The 26972-nt window shown below is 47.2% G+C and overlaps 1 long non-coding RNA gene across 2 annotated transcripts; it reads left to right on the plus strand.

Annotated features, from left to right (window-relative positions):
* Positions 1 to 4584: 4584 nt before the first annotated feature.
* LOC141021250 (uncharacterized) lies at positions 4585 to 8111 on the plus strand. 2 transcript variants are annotated; one of them, XR_012181660.1, is made up of 2 exons: positions 4585 to 5088; positions 5175 to 8111. It is a non-coding gene; the product is annotated as an uncharacterized lncRNA (long non-coding RNA). The 2 variants fall into 2 exon arrangements; XR_012181661.1 differs by having other exon boundaries at positions 5495 to 8111.
* The last annotated feature ends 18861 nt before the right edge of the window (positions 8112 to 26972 follow it).

Consider the following 26972-nt stretch of genomic DNA (forward strand, 5'->3'; position numbering starts at 1 on the left):
TTTTTCTTAAGCTTTAGAGCCTCTTTTGCACTACAACCCTTTGATAGATTTATTTAAAAATCCCTCCAAAATTTGGGGATGACATGTGATGTTCCTAGATCACTTTTGTGCAAAAATACCCTTTAGTCATTTGGAGATTTTGAGCTTTTCCCCAAGTTTTCAAATCTGGTCCAGTTTGCACTTTTGCACTACAGCCTATTTAAATATTTCTTTAAAACTTACACCAAAATTTGGGGATGTTAGTAGGAGTATATTATTCAACTTTATGCAAAAACCCACTGGTGTTCTATGGAAAATTTGAGCAAAACATCCTCTTTTGCTCTCTGGACCAGATTGGCCTTTTCTACTGCAACTCCAATTTTTATTGCTTTGTTGCCAATGAATCTTCTTCTTGCTTATAGTCCTCCCTGCGAAACCCTTAAGTCCAGGAGAATGGACCCATTGGAGTATTTTTGGTCCATGAAACTATGCCTTTTCTTTCTGTCCAGAAATGGTTCTCTCAAAAACTTCCACTAGCAAGTTTCTGTTTTTGCCAAACTAACCTTGCCATCCTCCTTTTCATCTAAAGAGACTAGGATCTGGAGATTTTGGCCACCCCAAGAGTTGCCTAGATGCCCTTAGCATTCTGTCAAGCACCTTGTGTGCATGGTCAGATTTGACATAATTTTTAGTTTGCACACTGGACCTGCTTACTTTGCCTAACCTCCATGTCCACTAACCTCCTTGCAAACAATAACCTAGACCTGCCAAACCTCACATGATGTGGAGCCCTCTGGCATGCCATGGCATTTTGCCGAACAGCTCGCGTGCGTGCACTGGGCGCGCCCAGAGCGCACGTTTTGCACGCGCGTGCACCGAGTCGCCGCGTCCCACTGTCGTCGCCCCGCGCTCGTTCTGGCCCTTCCCCACTCGCAGCCGACACGCCCCAACTCCTCCCTCGCCGCAGAGCCGCTCCTTGAGCTCCACAGTGCCGCCGTTAGGTCGGCCGTGGCCGCTAGCGGCCGGCCACAGCAGGCCCCTGCCCTGGACGGCGCCGCCCGAGCCACAACCGCGCGCCAGCTCGCCCTGAACAGCTCGAGCTCATCCCCTCACCCTGCCAGACCCCGCCAGCCTTTGCCACGCACCCCCTGGCTACAGAACGGCGGTTCGCCGTCGAGCTTATCCCTGGCCGCCGCGGAACCGACCTACTCGCGCTATAAATAGGACCCCCGAGCTCGCCTAGGCCCTCAGGTAACCTCAAGCCAACCCTCTGGAGCTCCCCTAGCCCGCAATCGACGGAGGAAGGCCGTCTCCCCCATCTCCGGCCAGTACAGTGGCCGCCGCCCTCCGGTCCATTCAATCGCAACCAGAACCCCTCCCGTCCATCCAGTGCTCCCATTCTCTTCCCCTCGGTCTCGCGGAGCCACCCAGCACCTCAAACTCGACGGGGAGCCACCGTAGCCCAAAGCCCCAAATCTCTCGAAGCCACTGTCCGCCGCGAAGCTCGCCGCCGGCGACTCCCTCCATCCCCGCCACCTCCTCGACCACCGGGAGGACTGCCCTAGACTAGCGAATCCATCCCCGCCCTCAGAACCCCGCGAGGAGCCGCCGTTCGCTGGCGTTGATCGCCGGAGCCCCGCCTCTGTTTGGCCAGAGGAGGAAGGATGCGGGGGCGACCGGTCAAACCTGACCAGTGGGCCCCCTGGACCCACTGTCAGTGACCACGGTCCGGTCCACGCTGGCGTAAGTGGAGGCGTAAACGCAAAGTACGTCTTCGACGTGTACTCGTTTCGAAACGTTTTTGTTTTTCTGTTTTATTTTAAAAACAGAAATTTGACTGGCTATAACTTTTTAAATAAAACTCCAAATGGGTTGATTCTTTTTCCTACCTCTCTCAAATTTCATCTAGTTTATTTTCATATTTATTTGAAAAAAATTTCAGACAACTTTTTTGTACTGTTTTGAAACTATGTATTAATTCAAAATTTTAAAATAGGAATTTTGGAGAGAGAAGAAAACTTTCAAAAAGTTGTTGGGATGCACCCTGCCTCTCCACAACTTGAAGGCAAGCATTCTGAACCCTGGCATAATATTTTTGTGTGTTGTTTGATATGTTTACAACACCCCTCGTCTCGGAGTTTTCGTTATTTTATGCGATGATATGATCATACGCATGAGTGCATAATGAAGATTCTTTGCTGTTGGAAATGGATGCGTTGTGATAGTAATCACCATCGCATGCCTTTCATGCATACCGAAAGGACTCCGGGAAAGCCTCTGTCTTGGGTAGACACGAGCTTGTCTCTAGTTCCTCGTCGAGACGGTTGTGTCCGGTATGGCATGATGAGGTATGATGAGTGGTGATTCTGTCTGTTGGTTGAAATATATTTGTTATGCTAATCATGCAGGAAATACTTAAACCTCCTGAGTCGACCATAGATCGAGTCTTGTTCCAGTAACCCCCATACTTGTTTCGTACTACCACTTGTCCCTGCCATATGTAGGGTATGGTTCAGTAAGTTGTCAACCCCTTTCTAGCACACACCGTACAGAGAGGCCATGGTGGAAGATACCGGCTGCAGCCGGTAGGCATGCCACCTGGTCCGGGGGCATGGGTGTTTCCGGTGGGGACCGAGAGGGGGGCACCCCTTAGTAGCGCGCGGTATAAATTTGATCCCATGCTAATCGAGATTGTAGCCTCCCCACTCAGAGTTTTGCTTAACAGGCGTCGTGGGTGATTCCAGACACCGGTAAGTTAGGCTGGTGTGTGCGGTCAGGTGTGTTTTCAATTGAAAGACCGTGGACGGAATTAGTCCCGATGGACTAAAGGAATCCGTTACTCGTGGGTAAAAAGTACACCCTCTGCAGAGGTTAAATCCATTCGAATAGCCGTGTCCGTGGGTAAGGACTACAGTCTGGGATGGGTCAAGTGTCGGTCTTAGTGTCGGTCTTCGGAGGAGAAGCTGCTAAACCAGAACATGGATCATGACTTGTGACTTATGATGATTATGATTATTATTATATTGGACTAACCCTTTTTATTACTTGAATTATTGAGTATCCCTGGGACGGTTCTACCTCCTGGATATTCATTGTGATTATTTTCTTATAAGCCCTTTTATGTGGTGTCGCTCAGACGCCCGACTGTTGCATGCTTGTTATTTGTTTACCTTATAAGCCCTTTATGCGGTGTCGCTCAGACGCCCGACTGTGGCATGCTTGTTATTTGTTTACTTTATAAGCCCTTTATGTGGTGTCGCTGAGACGCCCGACTGTGGCATGCCTGTTATTTGTTTACTTTATAAGCCCTTTATGCGGTGTCGCTCAGACGCCCGACTGTGGCATGCTTGTTATTTGTTTACTTTATAAGCCCTTTATGTGGTGTCACTCAGACGCCCGACTGTGGCATGCTTGTTATTTGTTTACTTTATAAGCCCTTTATGTGGTGTCGCTCAGACGCCCGACTGAGGCATGCTTCATGTTATTGTCCTTTCGAGGCGTCGCTTCAGACACTCGATCGGTGCATTCTATTTCTACTCTCTGATTGCATACTCATGTTTTATATGAACAACCTGCTTGCATGCATCATGGATTTTTATTTCGTGACTGACGTTATGATCATAGAATATTTCGGAGTATGATTATCCCTTGTTATATTATACCAGTGTTCATAATGTTTGCGAGTACATTCAAAGTACTCACTGGCTTGTCCCTGGCTATTGTCTTGGCCAGATTTCTTGCTTGGAGAGGAGCGTTGCGATGTCAGCCCCGGAACCTACGCAATGGTGACAACAGCCTCGCGAAGATAGGAGTTAACCTGGTCAGCTGTTCCTGTGGGAAATGGAGTCCCATGGCCGCTGATGAACCACAAACCGCTTCCGCCATCAACCACTAGAAACCAGTTGTTGTACTCATAGGCCAGAATGGTCTTGTACTACATATTATGTATTTTGCTTGGAGTTTCTGATCAAGTTGGTGCCTCATCAGCTACCAGTAATCCTGGGGCTGGTGAGCGCAAGGGCCATTTTCTGGGAAATTGATATTCCGAAAATCCGGTCCTGACAGTGAGGAAATCATAGTCTACATCATCCTTTCCTCACTTGGGACAATGCTCTAATAATGATGATCATCACACTTTATTCACTTACAACTGAAGAATTACAACTCAATACTTAGAACAAATTATGACTCTATGTGAATGCCTCCGGCGGTGTACCGGGATATTTATATCTATCTATCTATCTATCTATCTATACCTATACTAATTACAGACTCCCAAAAAAATTCCATGTTAATCAGTAATTAAGAACCATTCATCTGGTGGGACAAAGTTATTACGGTGTAGATCTAACCATATAATATTCTTAACTACAATTCTGCTCAATTGTTAAAAAAACTTTCCAAGTACTTCAAATATTTAGCGGCTCTAAAAGTAGAGTCCACAAAAGCCACGATCATAACTCCCATCTTATAACTTATTATACTAAAATAAACCATCAGATCAACCCATGTAATTTTTTCTTAATTATTTGCTTAATTAGGCCAAAGAAAAAACTCTTAAATGCCCACTACCCTCTCTTATCTCTAACATCCCAAACCCCCATCTAAAAAAACTTCTCGATCCCCAGTGTCCCACCCATCGCCTGCCATGGATCACGCCGCCGCTCCCCGCCCCGATCATTGTCGCCGCTCCCCGCCCCGATCATTGTCGCCAGTGCCCATCGCATCCACCCTCTGTAGCATCCCACCACCTCCATCGCCACCTTAACCATCTCTCTCCTTGATCCTCTCCCTTGGACCAGCACGCGGCGATGGCTACTTCCAGTCGAGTGGCGGTGATGCGTCTGGTCGAGGAACCGCGCAGGAGGCGGGCTGTGTCACGTCCGTTGATCTATCCCCACCTCCTGCTCCTCCGCTCAGATCGAACGTCACATCCGCATTTACGATGACACATGACTCTCTCCTCTCCTGCGGCGATGCCTATATGTGACAACAATGGTGTCCTGTTGTGCCCCTCCACACTTTGGACCGCCGAGGCGCGGAAGTCTCCGGAGAAGAACGCACTACGCGTAGCAAATTCGACCATGTTCTCAGTGGTTGCTGGGCAAGGTAATTTTTCTTCTCTAAAGTTCCATATTTTTCTTCTCTAAAGTTCTCTCATGGAACTTGGTTGGAAAAATTCACGGGTGTTCTAGGTGGAGTACTACTAGATTTCCATGTTCGTGGGCATAATCTCCACTACCGCGCGAACTTGGGTTTGCCGAGGAACTTGGTCAATAGTACAATCCTCTGGCTGCACAATGGTGATTTAGATAGTTTTTTCAATCATGGTGGTTTAGTTAGTTTGTTAATAGGTGCTTCAGTTAATACTAATAGTCGAGAGTGGTCGATTGGATTGAATTTGACAGAGGACAATGCAATTTTGTTTTTAATTGCTAGGGTTCTGCTTTAACCTAATGAACCTTACCATATTTTAATTTACCTAATACCCTATGCATTGCTTTCTATTTCCCAGTGTACTGCAGTTTAGTATGCAGGATTTGAGCTTTATTTGCCAATAAAACGTCTCTGCTGATTCCCACAAGAAGCAATTCATTCCCCGTCCAAGTATTGATCAATGATGCTTCATCCATTTATGCTACAGAAACAAGGTCATTGTATGATTAGCATCTTTTGGCAAAGGCATGTTAATTCACGGAGGAAATACTACTGCACCTATGACTATGAGAGTAGAAACCAAGTTGCTAACTCTTGAAAATATACGGTCCTTCTATTTTTTTCCCGTGCCTTGGGAGCTTTGGACGGAGTATGGCGTCAATAATCAGTATATACCAGAACAATATTTTTGTCATATTGTATATACTAACTTTGTTGTAATGGAGTATATACCACATTTTTACCATGGACTCTATTCCACATTTTAGAACTGGTTAGAACAGCTGATGTCATTTTTATATTTTCCTTGTGGTATATGCTACCATCAGAAGTAGTATATAAGGTGCTAATTTCAAGTATATACTATTGTACTGTATTTTGTCTATATATATCTACAACCAAGTAGTATGTACAGTGCTCTTTGTGCACGGCAGTATATAGCATACGCAATTAAATCAAAGGGGGTATATAACATACTTTTTAATGAAGTAAGTATACACTTTTTTCAGATGCAGTGTATACAAAATTTTTTGCAAGGCAATACATAGTATTTTTTTGTGAATCGGCTTACTACTTTTTTTAGTAAGTATATACACATAATATTTTAGTCGATATATACTACTATTCTTGAGTCGGTATATACGGCAACACACACATACCATGCCGCTGTTGTCGCTAGATGGTGGTGCCGCAACAAGGATCTATCAGTGCATGCCATGCCCACTGCTCCTTATTACCGCCGTTGTCGATGAGAATGATTGTGCCGTCGCATGGACTGATTAGTGCACGCCCCGCCGACGCTGTTTCTTAACGTTGTCGTTGTGGACGAGATGGCGCCGTCGCATCCATCGATCAGTGCACCAACTTAGTAACGTCACATCCTCTATGTGACTAGCTGCGTCAATGGATTTGCACCTTGATCCAGATTGGTTTTCATGCAAAGCCTGTCATGTTTGCCTATTGTGCAGGAATAGCAAGCACACAAGAAGGCCTGATCGAAGACACTCACAGTTTAAGGTAAAAACTCCTTCCATGCAAGCTGTCAAATACTTTTCTTTATCTTGAAAACTGTAAATTTGTTTTAAAAAATGTGGTAACATATTTGTCAAATTATTGCGTGGCAGAGACCCTCAACTAATAATATTGTGTATATGCTCCTTTCCTCAAGATGTAGCAAACTAGCGACCTATTATGCTCTTTGTTGACAAAATCAGGTATAGTAGTATTGGGAGGGTCCCCTGTTCTTAAACTATGTGTTATACTTGCTTCAGTTTCTTTGTCGGATCCGCTGAATGCTTTTCGCATATATTTTTCTATCAAAGTGCAGCTGGGAGTGCTGCATACTGAACGTATAGTTTTCTCAAGTTCTGGTAATTGACTCACTTAATTGCTATAAATGTGGTCCACGACATGCTGCCCTTTTGTCAATTATTATCATGCTCACTGAACAGAACAAATAAAGGGTATTTGCAGAACTAGATAATAAGAATGAAAACAAGAGTATGCTAGGAAAAAGATACAACATCATTAGGTGGCAGTATTATCAGAAAGATTAAACACTATTGTTGATGGACATGACGCCCTGTACTTCTTCCTCCAGGCCGGAAAGAGATCACTGCTTCTCCACCATCTCTTCCTCTCCGGGTTCAAAAACAACTGCAAGCAATCTTGCGTTATGTCTCTGCCTCCCGCCACCTCCCACTCCATGGAAAGCTAACCCATGTCTCTTTCAAAACAAAATTGGGTCATGGATCCACTGTGCTAAACTATCTTATTGCATCAAAGCTGTTTTCCTCATCCGTGCAGGTTCATTTTCTCACAATATTTTGTTCAAACTTTTTCTTGCAGGTTTATACTTTAATCCACACTAACTTTGGATTTGGGTTCAATTTGTTGTGTATCGCGTGCTTGGATAATATTGTTCTCTCCAGGAATGCAATTCAGGCTCTTCTCACGTAGAACCTATGGATACCTTATGGAGATTGATTGGAGCATAATTTTCTCACGTATACAACCTATGAATACATAATGGACATCAGTCGGGCATAACTATGCTCACCAGATGAGCTTATAAAATAAACATGATGTCTAAACAGGTGACAACATCATGAAGGAGCCTAATTTCAGTTATCAACATCATCGCTGTTCAAGTTACTAATCAATTTTTGTATCGGTAAAACATGTCCAAGACCCTCTATGGGAGAGTTAACATGGCAATGGCCTGCCCCAATCTCCAGTTACTACTGATGTTGTTGATTTGATTTGCTGGTCCACCACAATCTCCTGTTCAAGGAAGTTCCTTGCCAAGCTGCCATGTTCTGACCGTTGTAGGTTAGACAATTGACTTCTCATGAATTTGTAGCAGATAGTTAGACTCACTTGACATTGAAGCTCTGTGTCAACTACTAAAACATTCGGGGTTTCTGTTATGAATCTGAATATCTATTTTTTGTGGACAATTGGTTTGCAAATGCAAAGGCACATGAGAACTACTAATGCATTGGGTGTTGTTCCTGCTGCACTTTCGATTTTCTGACAATTGTGTGTGAGAACTACTAAATTGTAGATTCAGTAGATGGCGTGTGAAATACATGGTGATATCAACTAGGAGTCATATCATTGGTAGGGTAAGGGAAGTTGTACTCTGTTGATATTATCATCAACACAAAAGAACTCTTCATATACACTTTTTGTGACTACATGATTCCTGAATAAGATAGATTCAAATGGTTCGTACCTTTTGAAATAAGACCACTTGAACGTTAATGATGTTATTGTGGTGTCTTCACGCGATCAATATAAATCACAGTGTACTTCTCAGCATAATATACTCCCTCCGTAAACTAATATAAGAGCGTTTAGAATACTAAAGTAGTGATCTACTAAATTTGTTGCTTTGGCCAAGGTAAGAGGTTTGTACTAATGGTCATCTCTTTTTGCGAGAATGATGTATTTTCATGCTGAGCGAAATAGATTTTAATGAATGTGGTCATGTATTTAGGTAGGTAGCCGAGTTTCGTTGTTTCAGCAAAAACAATGATTTTGTCTTCGTATGTTCCAGTAATGTGTTCTTCGCAAAAAAAATGTTCCAGTAATGTGGTAGAGGGGTTTTCTGATCTATAACTTCTATGCCAAGATGTGCAGAGTGTTTACCTTTGGTCATGTTAAGAGAAACTTAGTTCCAGGAGAAAATTTTAACAATAATGTTTCTGATCAAGATGTGTCTTGCATTGCACAATGACTATTCGAAGGCATTACCTTGATGTCTGATTTTATATAGTTTTTTATTTATGTTTTTTTCACGAATGTTGGATCAACTTGGCACATGCACCATAATTTTGTTCAAAAGGATAATCTAGCAGAAAAGTTAATGCAAGATGGTCATCTCACTACTGCAAATCTCTGTCTTATTCATCTTTTCCCCTACTGTATTGTCTATCTCTTTTTTTAAAGCCCATTATTTGTACAAAATTTATGAATTTAAATTATGTCTATAATATGTTTTTACCTATATTTTTCCTCATAAATGATTAATTTATATAGTACCAGATTTCTTAAATTGAATGCTAAAAATATAATGTGTTGGAAGGTGCTTCTTTTGGATGCATGAGTAAAAATCTTAAGCATATGCAAAATATGTTGACTAAGTGTAAATTGGATTAGTGCCTCATGTTGATGGCATTGTCTCTAAACATTTTATAATGTTTCTTTTAGTGATATTCCAAATAAATATTTAGCCATCTACTTGGTGAGTCGTTTCCATTGAAGCCTAATTAATTATCGCATTTTTTATAACAAAACATATTTATAGTTGAAATCACATTGATTCACTTAGGCACTCACATGTATTTGTTTCTCTAATGATCCAAGTTACTTTCATGCCATCTATAGCGTGTTCCCATACATTTCCATACATTTCAATAGTTATTATGTGCAAGTGGGATCCTATAGGAAAGATTAATATCTAACCATAGATAATTTACTTATATTACATACACGTAAAATATGAAGCGAAATATAAAGTGAGAAAATGATAATTTTTTATAAAACTAGCCCGTGCAAATGCACGGGTTGACGACTAGTGCAATGAATCAAGAGTGACATGTATGAAAGAATTATGAACGGTGCCTTTGCCACAAATACGATGTCAACTACATGATGACGCAAAGCAATTATGACAATGATGAAGCGTGTCATAGTAAACGGAATGGTGGTAAGTTGCATGGCAATATATCTCGGAATGGCTATGAAAATGCCATGATAAGTAGGTATGGTGGCTGTTTTGAGGAAGGTATATGGTGGGTGTATGATACCGGCGGAAAGTGCGCGGTATTTAGAGAGGCTAGCAATGGCGGAAGGATGAGAGTGCGTATAATCCATGGACTCAACATTAGTCATAAAGAACTCATATACTTGTTGAAAAAATCTACAAGTTATCAAAGCAAAGTATTACGCGCATGCTCCTAGGGGGATAGATTGGTAGGAAAAGACCATCGCTCATCCCCGTCCGTCACTCATAAGGAAGACAATCAATAAATAAATCATGCTCCGACTTTATCACATAACGGTTCACCATACGTGCATGCTACGGGAATCACAAACTTTAACACAAGTATTTCTTAAATTCATAACCACTCAACTAGCATGACTCTAATATCACCATCTTCATATCTCAAAACAATTATCAAGTATCAAACTTCTCATAGTATTCAACACACTCATAAGAAAAAAGAATTACTAATCTTGGATGCCTATCATATTAGGACTAATTTTTATGATTAAAGCAAATTACCATGCTGTTTTGTAGGACTCTCAAAATAATACAAGTGAAGCATGAGAGAACAATAGTTTCTATAAAACAAATCCACCACCGTGCTCTAAAAGATATAAGTGAAGCACTAGAGCAAAAACTATATAGCTCAAAAGATATAAGTGAAGCACATAGATTATTCTAATAAATTCTGAATCATGTGTGTCTCTCTCAAAAGGTGTGTACAGCAAGGATGATTGTGGTAAACTAAAAAGCAAAGACTCAAATCATACAAGACGCTCCAAGCAAAACACATATCATGTGGTGAATAAAAATACTGCTCCAAGTAAAGTTACCGATGGACGAAGACAAAAGAGGGGATGCCTTCCGGGGCATCCCCAAGCTTTGGCTTTTTGGTGTCCTTAGATTACCTTGGGGTGCCATGTGCATCCCCAAGCTTAGGCTCTTGCCACTCCTGGTTCCATAATCCATCAAATCTTTACCCAAAACTTGAAAACTTCACAACACAAAACTCAACAGAAAATCTCGTGAGCTCCGTTAGCGAAAGAAAACAAAACACCACTTCAAGGTACTGTATTGAACTCATTATTTATTTATATTGGTGTTAAACCTACTGTATTCCAACTTCTCTATGGTTTATAAACTCTTTTACTAGCCATAGATTCATCAAAATAAGCAAACAACACGCGAAAAACAGAATTTGTCAAAAACAGAACAGTCTGTAGTAATCTGTAACTAACGCAAACTTCCGGAACTCAGAAAATTCTACCAAAATAGGACGACCTAGAAATTTTTTTTATTGATCTACTGCAATTGGAATCAATATTTTATCACGTTCTGGTTATTTTTTAACAATTGTTTTCGTGAACAGAAAGTTTCTGGAATTTTCAGCAAGATCAAATAACTATCATCCGAGAAGATCCTATAGGTTTAACTTGGCACAAACACTAACTAAAACACAAAAACAAATCTAACCAGAGGCTAGATCAGATATTTATTGAATAACAACAAGTAAAAATATTGGGTTGTCTCCCAACAAGCGCTTTTCTTTAAAGCCTTTTAGCTAGGCATTGATAATTTTAATGATGCTCACATGAAAGACAAGATTTGAAGCGCAAAGAGAGCATCATAAAACACGTGACAAGCACATCTAAGTCTAACATACTTCCTATGCATAGGCATATTATAAGCAAACAAATTTGCAAGGCAAGCAAAAACTAGCATATGCAAGGAAGAAGTAAGTGATGATAGCAATCTCAACATGAAGAGAGGTAATTTAGTAATATGAAAACTTCTACAACCATATTTTCCTCTTTCATAATAATTACATGTAGGATCATAATCAAATTCAACAATATAGCTATCACACACAATATTCTCAACATGATCCACATGCATGTAAAGTTGACAGTCTTCCAAAATAGTGGGATTAACATTAACTAAAGTCATGACCTCTCCAAACCCACTTTTATAAAAAAAATCATAACATTGAACATTCTCCAAATGTGTGGGATCTAAAGTAGACACTCTTCCAAACCCACTTTCAATACTATTGCAAGCACTATTATCAATATCATATTCATCATGGGGCTTAAATAAATTTTCAAGATCATAAGAAGAATCACCCCAATCATGATCATTGCAACAAGTAGTAGGCATAGCAAAACTAGCATCCCCAAGCTTAGGGTTTTGCATATCATTAACACAATTGACATTAATAGAATTTATAATAACATCATTTTAATCATGCTTTTTATTCAAACATCTATCGTGAATGACTTCATAAACCACTTCATCACAATTTTCAGATTCACGGATTTCAAGCAAAACCTTATAAAGATAATCTAGTGCACCCAAATCACTAGGAATTGGTTCAACATAATTGGATATCTTAAAAAGATTTGCAAGCGGATGAGGATCCATAGATCTTAGGTTCTCTGTTTAGCAATAAATACACAACTATTCCAACCAAACGAGCAAACGAGCCAAGTAAGACATCAAAGCAAACAAAAAGACGAACAAAAGAAGGGCGAAGAAAAGGCAAAGGTGAAGTGGGGGACAGGAAAACGAGAGGCAAATGGAAAATAATATAATGCGAGGGATAAGAGTTTGTGATGGGTACTTTGTATGTCTTGACTTGTGCGTAGACTCCCCGCAACGGCGCCAGAAATCCTTCTTGCTACCTCTTGAGCACTGCGTTGGTTTTCCCTTGAAGAGGAAAGGGTGATGCAGTAAAGTAGCGTAAGTATTTCCCTCCATTTTTGAGAACCAAGGTATCAATCTAGTAGGAGACCACGCTCGAGTCCCACGCACCTACACAAACAAATAAGAACCTCGTAACCAACGCGATAAAGGGGTTGTCAATCCCTTCACGGTCACCTACGAGAGTGAGATCTGATAGAGATGATAAGACAATATTTTTGGTATTTTTATGATAAAGACTAAAAGTAAAGAAAGCAAAAATAAACGGTGCCAGAAATAGCTTGTTGGCGGGAGATTAATATGATTGAAGATAGACCCGGGGGCCATAGGTTTCACTAGTGGCTTCTCTCAAGAGCATAAGTATTACGGTGGGTAAACGAATTACTGTCGAGCAATTGATAGAATTGAGCATAGTTATGAGAATATCTAGGTATGATCATGTATATAGGCATCACGTCCGTGACAAGTAGACCGAAACGATTCTGCATCTACTACTATTACTCCACACATCGACTGCTATCCAGCATGCATCTAGAGTATCAAGTTCATAAGAACAGAGTAATGCTTTAAGTAAGATGACATGATGTAGAGGGATAAACTCATGCAATATGATATAAACCCCATCTTTTTATCCTCGATGGCAACAATACAGTATGTGTCGTTTCCCTTTGTCACTGGGATCGAGCACCGCAAGATTGAACCCAAAGCTAAGCACTTCTCCCATTGCAAGAAAGATCAATCTAGTAGGCCAAACCAAATTGATAATTCGAAGAGACTTGCAAAGATAACCGATCATACATACAAGAATTCAGAGGAGATTCAAATATTGTTCATAGATAATCTTGATCATAAACCCACAATTAATCGGATCTCGACAAACACACCGCAAAAGAACATTACATCGAATAGATCTCCAAGAAGATCGAGGAGAACTTTGTATTGAGATCCAAAGAGAGAGAAGAAGCCATCTAGCTAATAACTATGGACACGAAGGTCTGAGGTAAACTACTCACACATCATCGGAGAGGTTATGGTGTTGATGTAGATCGAGACCAGGCGGGTGCCAGGCGGACGCCAGCGCGCGCAGTGTCCTTGTTTCCCCTTTGGTGCTTGTCGGTGTCAAAACCGGCGGATCTCGGGTAGGGGGTCCCGAACTGTGCGTCTAAGGCGGATGGTAACAGGAGGCGGGGGACACGATGTTTACCCAGGTTCGGTCCCTCTCGATGGAGGTAATACCCTACTTCCTGCTAGATTGATCTTGATGATATGAGTATTACAAGAGTTGATCTACCATGAGATCGTAGAGGCTAAACCCTAGAAGCTAGCCTATGCTATGATTGTTGTTGTCCTACGGACTAAACCCTCCGGTTTATATAGACACTGGAGGGGGCTAGGGTTACACAAAGTCGGTTACAAGGGAGGAGATCTACATATCCGTATTGCCAGCTTGCCTTCCACGCCAAGGAGAGTCCCATCCGGACACGGGTTGAAGTCTTCAATCTTGTATCTTCATAGTCCAACAGTCCAGCCAAAGGATATAGTCCGGCTGCCGAGGACCCCCTAATCCAGGACTCCCTCAGTAGCCCCCGAACCAGGCTTCCATGGCGATGAGTCCGGCGCGCAGATTGTCTTTGGCATTGCAAGGCGGGTTCTTCTCCAAATTCTGAATACTTGTTTGAGCAGTGTCCGACTTCCCATAAATGTTGCACTCCTTGGCTTCCGCGCCTAATAATGGATATTCTCCATGTGTCGAGCGAATGCGAGAAGTCGGGGCATTTTTACAATTGCCACCCTAGCCATGTGGGTAAATCGTCTATTAAAGAGACGGGGATTCTCAGATCCAGATCACACCATCCTCCCATAGCGAGTATCCATCGGAGCGCGCCCGGAAAAAATCCATTCCAACATGGCCGGTCGTCGCAGCTCCTCCTCTCGCTCCCGTAGCCCTAAGCCCAGCAATTGGAAGAAGTGTTCTGTCCCCTACATCCAATTAGTAGAGTTGCAGACACAGGGATTACTCCCTCCAGCGTATATGGTCCCCGTTCGAGCCGGGCTCACCACCTATAACGGCGGGGAGCAAGCGGAGATCTTTCCCAGCCCATCCATGGGGGAGCGGGTATGCCTCATCCCTTACTTATTAAGAGGGCTTGGATTTCCAATTCATTCGTTCCTCCGCGGGCTCCTGGAGTTCTATGTCCTCCAGCTGCATAATTTCACTCCCGCCTCCATATTACACATTGCTGGCTATGTCGCCCTCTGCGAGCTGTTTCTGGGCTGCGGAGCTCATTTCGAGCTATGGAAGAGGCTATTCTGCCTCGTACCCCGTACACAGGAGGGGTCACTATACCAAGTGGGCGGAGCCGAAATATGGCGCATCGCCGGGACCGGATACCTGTCCGGTACTCCGAAGAAGACATCTGAGGACTGGCCTTTGGAGTGGTTTTATATGGAGGATGTCCCCCTTCCGGACCCTATTCGGATGGGCCTCCCTGAGTTCGACAACGCTCCCCTGAAGAAACCCGCAGCTGGCGCCCTCGGAGCCCTCAGGAGGAAGATAACGGAGAAGTCCTTTACCTGGTGGGCCGGATAAAAATGCTGGCTTAATCAGGACTGACAATAAATGAGGTTATGTCAATATGTATAATGCGGGGGGTACAACCACTTCAATATCGAGGGCACCCCATGTGGCACTTTAACGGGGAAGATGATGCCACCCGCTGCGGGCGTAAGGGACCGGACTCAGTTGCTGCTCTAGCAAAAATTCTGTCCGATTTGTACAAGGGAGAGGAAGAGGAGTTCATCCGCATTAAGCCACGGGATGGATTCTCCATGTACAACCCTCCAAGCTCGGTGAGCTGTCACTTTTTACTCCCAGCCTTCCCGCATTCTTCGTCATAAGTACTTACCTTGCCGTTTCATGGCAGGAACTGCGAAAAGCTGTAAGGGAGGTCAACAGCCTGCCTCCACAACCGGAGGACCCTGACCAGGCCCTCGATCCCGGACTCGAAGAGGATCCGGACATATTTGTGGAGCTGATCGACAAGACATTCTATCAATTGAGCTGCGATGATGCCATGGTGGCCATCGTAGCCGACTATCCTGTGCTACTACCTGCATCGCATGTAAGTAAAATCGGAGTCCCAACTTCCGAGAAGGATCCCCTTTTTTGCACTTCACCTACCGTACACATATGGTGTCTTACAGGGAAGGCCCTCGGGACGCCATGCCGAACCCGCAGTGACTCGCCAACAAGGGGCACCGAAGCCGGGTAGGCTAAAAAGGAAGGCGGTCAGGACTGAGAAGCCGTCGCAGAGGTATGATACAAAACCTCGCTCCGTGGTTGTCGTCTTATAAAATATAAAAACGTCCACGTTTCCTAGTAGGAAAAATGCTCGCCGGACTATGTCCGAAGAGGTTGCCGATCACGCCTCCACCAGTCGGGCTCCAGGGCCGGACATAGACGCGGAAGCTAACACGGGGCGAACGCCGGATGCTCCTCCTACAGAGGATGCGGATAGATTATCCGCTACAAATTCCGAAGTGGAGAGCGCCATGAATCACAGGCATCGCCGGGCCATACTCCGTGACGCTTGTTTCTCCCAAGAGGCGTTTGATGCCTTCAACTCAGGAGACGCGTACATCCGTGCCGCTCAAAATGGTCTTGCCAGAGCCACGGACTAGTATGTAAAGGATATACGGGTAAGAAAATCTGATGATTATATATATCAGTAGCCCCTGAGACTTGAAACAGTTGACACAACTGATTTAAGGATCATTATTTGTGCATGTTCTTACAGAGAAGAATACCCAATTGTCTCAAGAGCTGGAAGAGTGCAAAGCCCAGCTACGGGCCGCAGTTGCCGCGTTGAAGGAGTCCGAGAAGGCCCCCTCTGGTAACACTTGTTTCCATTGCAAAGAATGACAGGTACCAGATAGTATGCGGCATGCATGCAAATCTAACAATAGATGTTGCAGATGACTCCGGAGTGAATCCGGAGGCCGTGCCGGGGGATGCGCAACGTGCTAATCGACAGCTAAATGCTGGCGAGCGCGTGCTTACGTGGGTTAGGCAGGAGAAAAATGATCTCCAAGACGCCAATATCCAGCTGGGCGTGGAACTGAAAGATGTTCGAGCCCAGCTTGCGGACTCCGTGAAGGAGAATAAGCGGCTTCGACGCGGCATTTTCAGTAAGTGCTTGAATGAAATTTTGAAAGAGTTCGGCGAAGAAGCCGGCTAACAGAGTCTTGTCTGCAGGTATGCTGACGGGTCGTCCCGCGGAGGAGATGCCTGGGTCTGCGGGTGATCTTCTACCAGAGCTCTCAGAACTGCATGAACAAGTTCGGCAGGTGATGCAGGGTATTGCCCAAGCCTTGTGGCCATCCGCCTCCTCGCCAGAAGGCATGGGGGAGCTTATAGAGAAGCTCAAGGGAGCGCGGCGGCGGTTCCGATTATGGAAGATATCAGCCTGCCGACAAGGTGCAAGGGAAGCCTGGGCCATGGTGAAGACGCGATATACCAAAGCTGACCCAAACCACATGGCCGAGGTCAGACCTGTGGGGCCCGATGGGAAAGAGATCCCGGTCAGTTTGGTGTATGACCAAGTAGAATTAGCCGCAAAGTATTCCCAATAGGATTGTAGGCTAGACAGCCTGTTGGATGGTATAGAAGAAGAATTTAGTCAGTCTAAGTGACTGTGTACTTCAAGTGACATATATTGTCCCTAGCCGGATTGTAAACCATTTGTCATGGCAAACCTTTTCGCTTCGACCTCTGGACCCGATAGTCCGGGGTGTATCCGAATACCCGCTCAGTTATGTAAAAACCGGGGTACGCGTGGAAACCAGGCGTAGGGGTCATAAGTGCTTGAACAGACAAGTACCCAACTAGCTATGTTATATTACATGGATAGTAAGAAACATCTTCCAGGGAGAATAGTTCCGTTAAGGGTTCCTTTCCCTGGGTACGCATGCCCTAATGTGCATGTCCGAAGTGCGAAAAGAGACGCAGGCTATAAACATCTGGGGGCATGTATTAAAATAAATAAAAGTCATCTTTTGTTCACCGACCGAGTATTCCCTTAAGAACGCTAGCTTTCGGCTTCACCCAGTCTGAGTACACATCCGGCTGACCCGGCAGTAACAATCGCACAGGTGCTCCCCTTATGCCCTAGCCGAATTAACGGGAACGTAGGGCATAAACACAAGAGCCAGGCAACCCAGCTTGGCCAAAACTTAAGTCATATCGATGCATATAATGGCGAAAAAGGTACATGTGGAAGAATAACACATGTGTGGGGCATAAAGCCCGGAAAATAGTTATATTAAGCTTCTGTATAAGGCCTTTTAAGGCCTTGAAGAAAAGGAAAAAAGAAGAGAGAAAGAGAGAAAAGACAGATAACGGATATGTAAAGAATTGACGGAGGTAAGGAGACGAACATAGAGTCCGGCACTAGGCGTAGAACCTTCGGAGTCTGGCTGCGTTCCATGGGTTTGGCTCGAGTCGATTATCCGATGCATCCCACAGACGGTACGCTCCACCGGTCAGAACCTGGTCAATACTGAAGGGACCTTCCCATTTGGGCTTGAGCTTGTTCTTTTTCTTCTCCGGTATGCGTAGAACGAGTTCGCCAACGTTATAAGCTTTGGCCCGTACTTCTCTGCTTTGATACCTTCGAGCCTGTTGCTGATAGAATGCGAAACTGGCTTTTGCCACGTCACGCTCCTCCTCCAGGGCATCCAAACTGTCCTTCCGATCGAGCTCGGCCTCTTTTTCTTCATACATGCGCACTCGAGGTGAGTCATGAATTATATCGCAGGGCAGTACTGCCTCTGCGCCGTACACCATAAAAAACTGTGTGTATCCGGTAGTGCGATTCAGCGTGGTCCGCAACCCCCATAGTACGGAGTCGAGCTCCTCTACCCAGTGCGTGTTTGATTCCTTTAAGGACCGCACTAATCTGGGTTTAATACCGCTCATGATAAGACCATTTGCTCGCTCGACTTGACCGTTAGTTTGCGGGTGATAGACAGAAGCATAATCGAGCTTGATGCCAATGTTGTTGCACCAAAGTCTTACCTTGTCGGCTGTAAAGTTCGAGCCGTTGTCGGTGATGATGCTATGGGGGATGCCATAACGGTGTACAACCCCCGATATGAAGTCTATCACTAGTCTGGATTCAGCCGTTTTGACTGGTTTGGCTTCTATCCATTTGGTGAATTTGTCCACCATGACCAATAGGTATTTTTTTCTTATGGGTTCCCCCTTTGAGGGGTCCGACCATATCAAGCCCCCGGACCGCAAAGGGCCAAGTAATGGGGATTGTTTGGAGAGTGGTAGGCGGCATATGGCTTTGGTTTGCAAAAAGCTGGCAACCGACGCAACGTTGAACAAGGTCCTGTGCGTCTGCTCGGGCCGTCGGCCAATAGAAACCTGTACGGAAGGCCTTGCTTACAAGGGCCCGGGCTGCGGCGTGGTGGCCGCCGAGTCCGGCATGGATTTATGCCAAAAGCTTCCGCCCTTCCTTCGGAGATGCACCTTTGAAGGACTCCGGTAGTGCTTTTCTTGTAAAGCTCTCCCTCGTGGACCTTGTAGGCTTTAGACCGCCGCACTATGCAGCGTGCCTCATTTTGGTCCTCGGGTAGTTCCTGCCTGGTTAGGTAGGCCAAGAATGGTTCTATCCATGGGGCGATGATGGCCATTATCATGTGGGCTGAAGGTGTTATTTCGGTGGCAGAGCATCCGATTGTGTCAGAGTGTTCGGTATCTGGTGTTGTGGCCGGGTCCGGACTATTGTTACCGGTGTCCCCTTCCCATACCACGGATGGCTTAAACAACCTTTCCAATAAGATGTTAGGTGGGACAGGGTCACGCTTAGCGCCGATACGGGCGAGGATATCCGCCGCCTGATTGTTTTCCCGAGCCACATGGTGGAATTCAAGCCCTTAGAACCGAGCTGACATTTTGAGGACGGCGTTGTGATAAGACGCCATTTTCGGATCCTTGGCGTCAAAGTCTCCATTTATTTGAGATATTGCAAGGTTCGAGTCCCCACGCACCTCTAGGCGTTGAATGCCCATGGAAACTGCCATCCGGAGACCATGTAACAGGGCCTCATATTCGGCTACGTTGTTGGAGTCTGTGTATAGTATTTGGAGTACGTATTGGACTGTATCTCCGGTGGGGGACGTCAGGACGGCGCCAGCCCCCAGACCAGCCAGCATTTTAGAGCCGTCAAAGTGGATGATCCAATTGGAGTACGCGCCGTATTCTTTAGGGAGTTCGGCTTCTGTCCACTCGGCGACAAATCGGCCAGTACTTGCGACTTAATGGCTCGCCGTGGTCTAGATGTTATGTCGAACGGGAGGAGCTCGATAGCCCATTTGGCAATCCGGCCCGTGGCATCGCGGTTGTTTATTATGTCGTTGAGTGGTACTTCCGAGGCCACCGTAATTGATAAAGTAGTGTCGTAATTTCCGGGATGCCATAAATATCGCGTATGCTATCTTTTGATAATGTGGGTACCGTGATTTGCATGGAATGAGGACAGTGGATACATAATATACCGGCTTTTGAAGTGGGAATTTATGTCCGTCCGTCTCTCGTTCGACGACGAGCACTGCGCTTACAACTTGGTGAGTTGCCGCTATATATAACAGCATTGGTTCGCCGACATTTGGCGCGGCCAAGTTTGGGTTGGTGGCCAAGATGGATTTTATTTCTTCCAATCCGGCCGTCGCCGCGTCCGTCCACTCGAAGTGTTCGGTGCGCCGAAGAAGGCGATAAAGGGCTAGTGCCTTTTCTCCTAATCGGGAGATAAAGCGGCTTAAGGCCGCCACGCATCCAGTTAACTTCTGGATTTGCTTGAGGTCAGTTGGGATAGCCAACTGTGACAGAGCTCGGATTTTAGCCGGATTTGCTTCAATTCCTCTACTGCAGACGATGAAGCCCAGGTGCTTTCCAGCGGGCACGCCGAAAACGCATTTTTCCTGATTGAGCTTGATGTCGTATGTTCGGAGATTGTCGAACGTGAGCCTCAAGTCTTCTATTAAGGATTCGACGTGTCTGGTTTTAACGACCACATCGTCTACGTATGCCTCCACTGTTTTGCCGATTTGTTTTTCCAGACATGTCTGAATCATGCGTTGATACGTTGCACCGGCATTTTTGAGCCCGAAGGGCATTGTGATAAAACAGAAGGGGCCGTATGGAGTGATAAATGCCGTTGTGGCTTGATCGGACTCCGCCATCTTAATTTGGTGGTAACCGGAGTATGCGTCGAGGAAGCACAATGAGTCGTGTCCTGCAGTAGCGTCGATAATTTGATCGATGCGGGGGAGGGGGAAGGGTTCCTTGGGGCAAGCCTTGTTAAGGTCCTTGAAATCGACACATAGGCGCCAGGATTTATCCTTCTTTGGTACCATCACCAAGTTTGCTAGCCGGTACGGATGTTTTATTTCCCTAATGAATCCGGCCTCCAGTAACTTGGCTAGGTCCTCTCCCATGGCTTGTCGCTTAGGTTCAGAGAAACGCCGAAGAGTCTGCTTGACCGGCTTGAATCTCTTTAGAATGTTAAGGCTATGCTCGGCGAGCCTACGTGGGATTCCTGGCATGTCTGAAGGATGCGAGGCGAATATGTCCCAATTCTCGCGCAGGAACTCCCGTAGTGCGGCGTCTACAGCGGGGTTTAACTGTGCCCCGATGGATGCTGTTTTTGTAGGGTCCGTTGGGTGGACTTGGAATTTGACTATTTCATCCGCTGGTTTAAAAGAGGTGGACTTGGATCTTTTGTTGAGTATCACGTCGTCCCTGTCCACTGTGGAGCGCAGCGCAGTTAATTCCTCGGCCGCGAGGGCTTCGGATAATGCCTCGAGGGCCAGTGCGGCTGTTTTTTTTCCGGCGCGGAGTGCTATGTCTGGATCATTAGCTAGAGTGATGATTCCATTGGGCCCGGGCATTTTGAGTTTCATGTACCCGTAATGGGGTATGGCTTGGAAGATCGTGAATGCCTCCCGCCCTAGAAGGGCGTGGTATCCGCTACTGAACGGGGCCACTTGGAATGTAATTTCTTCGGACCTATAATTCTCCGGCGTGCCGAATACCACATCTAGTGTGATTTTCCCAGCACACCGTGCCTCCCGACTAGGGATGCTTCCTCTGAAGGCCGTGCTGCTTTGCTCAATGCGGTTTCGGTCTATTTCCATTTTTTTGAAGAGTCTCCTCATAAATGAGGTTTAATCCACTGTTGCCGTCCATGAGCACTTTAGTAAGCCGAAAGCCGTCCACAATTGGACTAAGGACCAAGGCGGCTAGTGCTCGGGCTGTTCGGAATTTAGGTTCATCACTGGCATTGAAGGTGATAGCCGTGTCGCTCCATGGATTTATTGCTGCCACGTGGCAGACTTCGGCAAGGCTGCGGAGTGCTCGCTTACGCCTAATATTTTAGGCGAAGGTCTCGAAGACTGTCAATATTGTATTGTTGTTATCCATGGGGTGGTGCTCTCGGTATTTTTAATGAGGAGATCCTCGCCGCTCTTGGCCACCTGCCGGAGTACCCAACATGCTCTAAGGCCGTGTGTTGGTATGGTATCCGCTATACTGTGAATTTTGCATGGCCCATTAAGCCATCCCTCCAATACGGTTCCACGCCCTGTAGTGGGCTTTTGCTTCTTTGTAATTGAGTCGGCCGACTTATGAGAGTGCACCCTTTTAGTTCGGACTGGGGGTTTTGTCAGAGCCGGATTATCCCAAAATTTTGTTTGGGTTTTTCAGGCGCTTTCCATCGCACAGTACTTCCGTACTATGGCCGCCAAGTCAGCGAAGTGTGCTATGTCATGGCGACTTATGGCGTTGAGGATTCCCTTGTCCGTGCAATTATTGCAAAAAAATGAAATTGCGTCTTCCTCGCGACAGTCCTTGACTTTGTTAATTACAAGGAGGAATCTGGCCCAATAGTGATGTACTGTCTCCTGGGGCTATTGCCTAATGTGGGAAAGATCGTTTATATCTGGGTGGGTGGGTGGATTTAAGTCCGGACCTTGACCCGATCTGAGACCTAGGGGCGGAGGAGTTTCCGATCTTGGAAGTTCGGGCTCCAGGATGTTGCCCAGTGGGTCTGGCCTGCTGCCTGATTCTAGGTTCAGGGTTTGGGCGATGTCCTCCCATAGACGGGTATCTGGCTCGGAGAGCTCGGGAATCCGAACATAGTTTGTCCTCAAGATAGAGGAACAATCGCCGCATTGCTCCTCCACCACCGCTATCTGATGGGTAACCGGCGGAGAGTTAATCTCCCTTTGGTCGGGTTTAAGCCTATTCTGATCATAGTTCGTAGAGACTCCCAAAGCGGCGATGCGATCCAAGAGCTCATTCAAAGAGGAGAGCTCCATTGGATTCATCCGCTCGGTAAGTTCCGAGCCGATGTGGAGGCTGTTCTCGATGACCCGAGAAGTCATCGTCGGCCCAGCAGCCGAACTGGCGGTCATGACGAAGCCGCCTAGTCGGAGAGTTTGGCCTACAGCCAAGGCTCCCCCGGAGGTGATGTTGTCCCTGACAACGAGACGAGCCATCCTTCCTTATGATGACGGCACAGTGGAACTCTCAATGAAAGCACCAATGTCAGTGTCAAAACCGGCGAATCTCGGGTAGGGGTCCCGAACTGTGCGTCTAAGGCGGATGGTAACAGGAGGCGGGGGACACGATGTTTACCCAGGTTCGGGCCCTCTCGATAGAGGTAATACCCTACTTCCTACTTGATTGATCTTGATGATATGAGTATTACAAAAGTTGATCTACCACGAGATCGTAGAGGCTAAACCCTAGAAGCTAGCATATGGTATGATTGTTGTTATCCTACGGACTATACCCTCCGGTTTATATAGACACCGGAGGGGGCTAGGGTTACACAAAGTCGGTTACAAGGGAGGAGATCTACATATCCGTATTGCCAAGCTTGCCTTCCACGCCAAGGAGAGTCCCATTCGGAAACGGGTCGAAGTCTTCAATCTTGTATCTTCATAGTCCAACAGTCCGGCCAAAGGATATAGTCCGGTTGTCCGAGGACCCCCTAATCCAGGACTCCCTCAGTGCTAAGGAGGCAAGCGCAGTCGCGGAGTGCCGAGGCATCAAGCAAAGGTTTCCATATCAGTGCAACAAGACCAAGACCAGCGGGACGGCAAGACGGAGGTCACCATGGAGCCCAAGACGGCGTCACCACCAGAGCCTTTTGCAGGCGAAGACTACTTTTGTCAGGATAAGCTGTAATAGCTGTCCCCTTTCAAATTGGCCATTGTTGGCTCCCTTCCCGCTCAATATTTGGGGAGAGGACCAGGGCTTATATAAATAGGACTAGCCACCACAGTAGGAGAGAACTGATTCAGAGGCATCTCATCCCAACTTGATTGATCCTCACCCACTCAAGTCCACCAAGCACAAGAACACCTCACCTCAGGAGGCTATTCTTCCCCTTGTACTGTTCATCCTCAGCCCAAGAGGCAATCCACCACCACCACACTGGAGTAGGGTATTACACCACAACGGTGGCCCGAACCAGTATAATTCTTGTGTCCCGTGTGTTGCGAGTTCGTCGAGTTAGTTCTTGACATCTTAGCGAACCTAGGACGTGGATCGGTAGGAGGAGATCTTCGTGTGCACCCCAGTGTTCGAACCATGAGGGTTTTGCCGGAACCCGTGATCCGACAGAAACCTACACGCAATGGGACCCTTCCACTATTGGCAACGCCCTTGTCTCTGACTCGAGTCCGCTCGACAGTTCATGCGGCCGCGCTGAGAACGGCAAGGTGGGCTATCCGCTATTAGCAACGTCCTTGTCTATGTCTCGAGTCCGCTCGACAGTTCAGGCGGTCGCGCCGAGAATGGCAAGGTGGTTTGCCCGACAGCAAGCGCCCTCCCGGCAGGGTGCTAAGGATCGGTCCTCCAAGCACCACAGCATGGGTTTACGCGCCGGCAGCCTCATCTCACCAAGCGTAGGGTGCAAACATACAAAGAAAGATCTAATGGGAAGATAGCATGCGTGATATTGAAGTACTGCAGAGTTATATTACATCAAGTAATCATTGCGGTTCTAACTTAAGATAAAATTGTCTTGATCTTGAACTCGCAGCGGCGACGAGAAATGGGGTGCCTAGTCCCGGCGCTGGACCTCCACCCTCTCGACTCCATCGACGCAGTCGATGATGGGCTTGATACGCTCCTTGAGCACCGCGAGGTCCGCCTCCTCCGGCAAGCTCTCCAACGCGTTGGCAAAGTTGACGGTGGGGTTCCAGAACGCCACCTTGGTGAGAACCTTGGTCAGGGCACCTCGGCAGAGCCTCCGGGCCTCGTTGGCCAGATAAGCTGCCCGGTTGGAGCGGAGCTGCTCCAGGGCTCCAAGAACGCCCTCGAAGAACGGGGTCAGTTTGGCATTGGGACTCACGTTAGGCTCCGGGGAGTACCTGACATTCGGCATCCCCATGGCGGCCAGCTTCGTGGTGATCCTGCCTGCGGCGTCGGCGAGGCGGCTGACCCAACGGTTTATGCCCTCCGCATACTCCTTGTGTTCAGCGGCATCATTCCTCCGCAGCTGCCTCTCCTCCTCCAGGTCCTTGGTCAGGGTCTCTTCCCGGTCCCTAACCTCCGAAAGCGTCCCCTCAAGGCCCTCCAGCTTCAGCTTCAGGTCATTGATGGACTCGTTGGCCTTGGAGAGTAGCTCGGCCTTGCCGAGGACTGTGGCATGCGCCTCCGCCAAAGCGCCGTTGGCCGCGTCCTTATCCTCCGACAGCTCGAGGACCTGTTTCTTCAGCCCATCTCGCTCCACCTCCGGCTCCTTCACCTTGCCGGCATGGACCAGGGCTTGAGCATTGAGTGCCTCCTTGTGCCTCTGCTCCAGCTCCTAGGTCCGCTGCACGACGAGCTTCTCGACCTCCTCATCCTTGACGCGGAGTGTGGCGGCGAGCGCCTCCTCACGAGCGGCAAGGTCCTCCTCCTGGCAGTTTAGCTCGGCCTGGTGCTAGTGCCAACCGGCCTCGTCCTTGGCGACTTGTTCCTTTGCTGCCTCCTGGGCCTTCTCGACGTCAACCTGTTTCAGGACGAGCTCCTGTTTGCGCTCAGCCAGCAAATCTTGGGCAACCTTCAGTTCATCGTGGGCCTGGCGGAACCAGGCCTGCGTCTCGCCAACGCGCTCCTCGAGATCCAGCTCCGCCTTGTCCACCGCCGCCATCCTAGATTTTGCCTTGTCCAGGCGGGCACGGTGAAGCACCTGGAGCTTCTGAAAGTTGGCGCTCATGGCCCGAAGCAGCTGCTCCTCTTGGGAACCCCGCCACCGGCGCTCGGTTTGTCAACAACCTCAAGCCCGGCGGCGGCGAGCGCCTCGTCGTCGAACACCTCCCCCTCGGTTGGCGCCCTGGCGCTCGCCGTTCCTGGGAGGTGGATGAAAAGGTCGTCGCTCACCTTCAAGTAGTTGCCCGAGCCAGAGGCAACAGAGGAGGAAGGTTGGTCGTCAACCACCCCCTCCTCGGCAGCGGCCTTGCCGGCCTCTCTGGCAGGCCCCTTGCTAGCCTCCTCGGCAGCGGCCTCCCCGGCAGGCCCCTTGGCGGCATCCTCAGCGGCGGTCTTGCGGCCTCCTCGGCGGCGATCTTGTCGGCCTCGGCCTCGGTGTCCCTGGCAACCTCCTTGATGATGGTGTCAATGTCCTCCCGGTCCACCGAGGAAGGGTCTAGATACCAAGAAGGGGAATAAGACAGGGGAAAGGTCAAGGTTCAAAAAGGAGAAGAAAGAACAGGGACAAAAAGCAAATAACTTACCCACACCGGGTTGGGAAGAAGTGGTGCCCTCCCCGCCAGCATTCGTTGCCGGGGCAGAACCCCCGGCACCCAAGTTCGCCTCCTCCTCCTCCATGTGCGTGGGCTCGGTGGTGGATGCCCTTTTCGGGGACGCCCCTCGGGGCGGCATAGTCGAGGGGGCAGCGTGTTGGGAGTATCCCTCGGCGGATCCTCCTACTGCCATTCTCCTCCTGCAAACCCTGCAAGGTATGCGTCAAGAATTCTCACCCCAATGCTCATCGGTGAAAGAGTGAGTGCTGGACTCACGTTGGGGGCTGAAGCGGGGGCTGCGTCGGGGGCTGCTGTCCGGGCTGCTCTCCACCAGCAACGGCGTACGCGAAGTACCCGCCGGGGGCTTGTCACCCGTCGAGGCCTTGGCCCTCTTCGCCACCCTCTGGGCCAGCGTCTCCATGTCCCTGTGAAGATAACATCAAATCAAAGGAGGATAACAGAGGAGTAAAGTCAGGAGATGATGTGGGGGTGAAATACTTACTCTTCATCCACCCCCTCCTCTACTAGCTTCCTCTTCCTCGCCGGGCTAAAAGATCCGAGG

Source organism: Aegilops tauschii, chromosome 4 (assembly GCF_002575655.3).
Source record: "Aegilops tauschii subsp. strangulata cultivar AL8/78 chromosome 4, Aet v6.0, whole genome shotgun sequence".
Taxonomy (NCBI): domain Eukaryota; kingdom Viridiplantae; phylum Streptophyta; class Magnoliopsida; order Poales; family Poaceae; genus Aegilops; species Aegilops tauschii.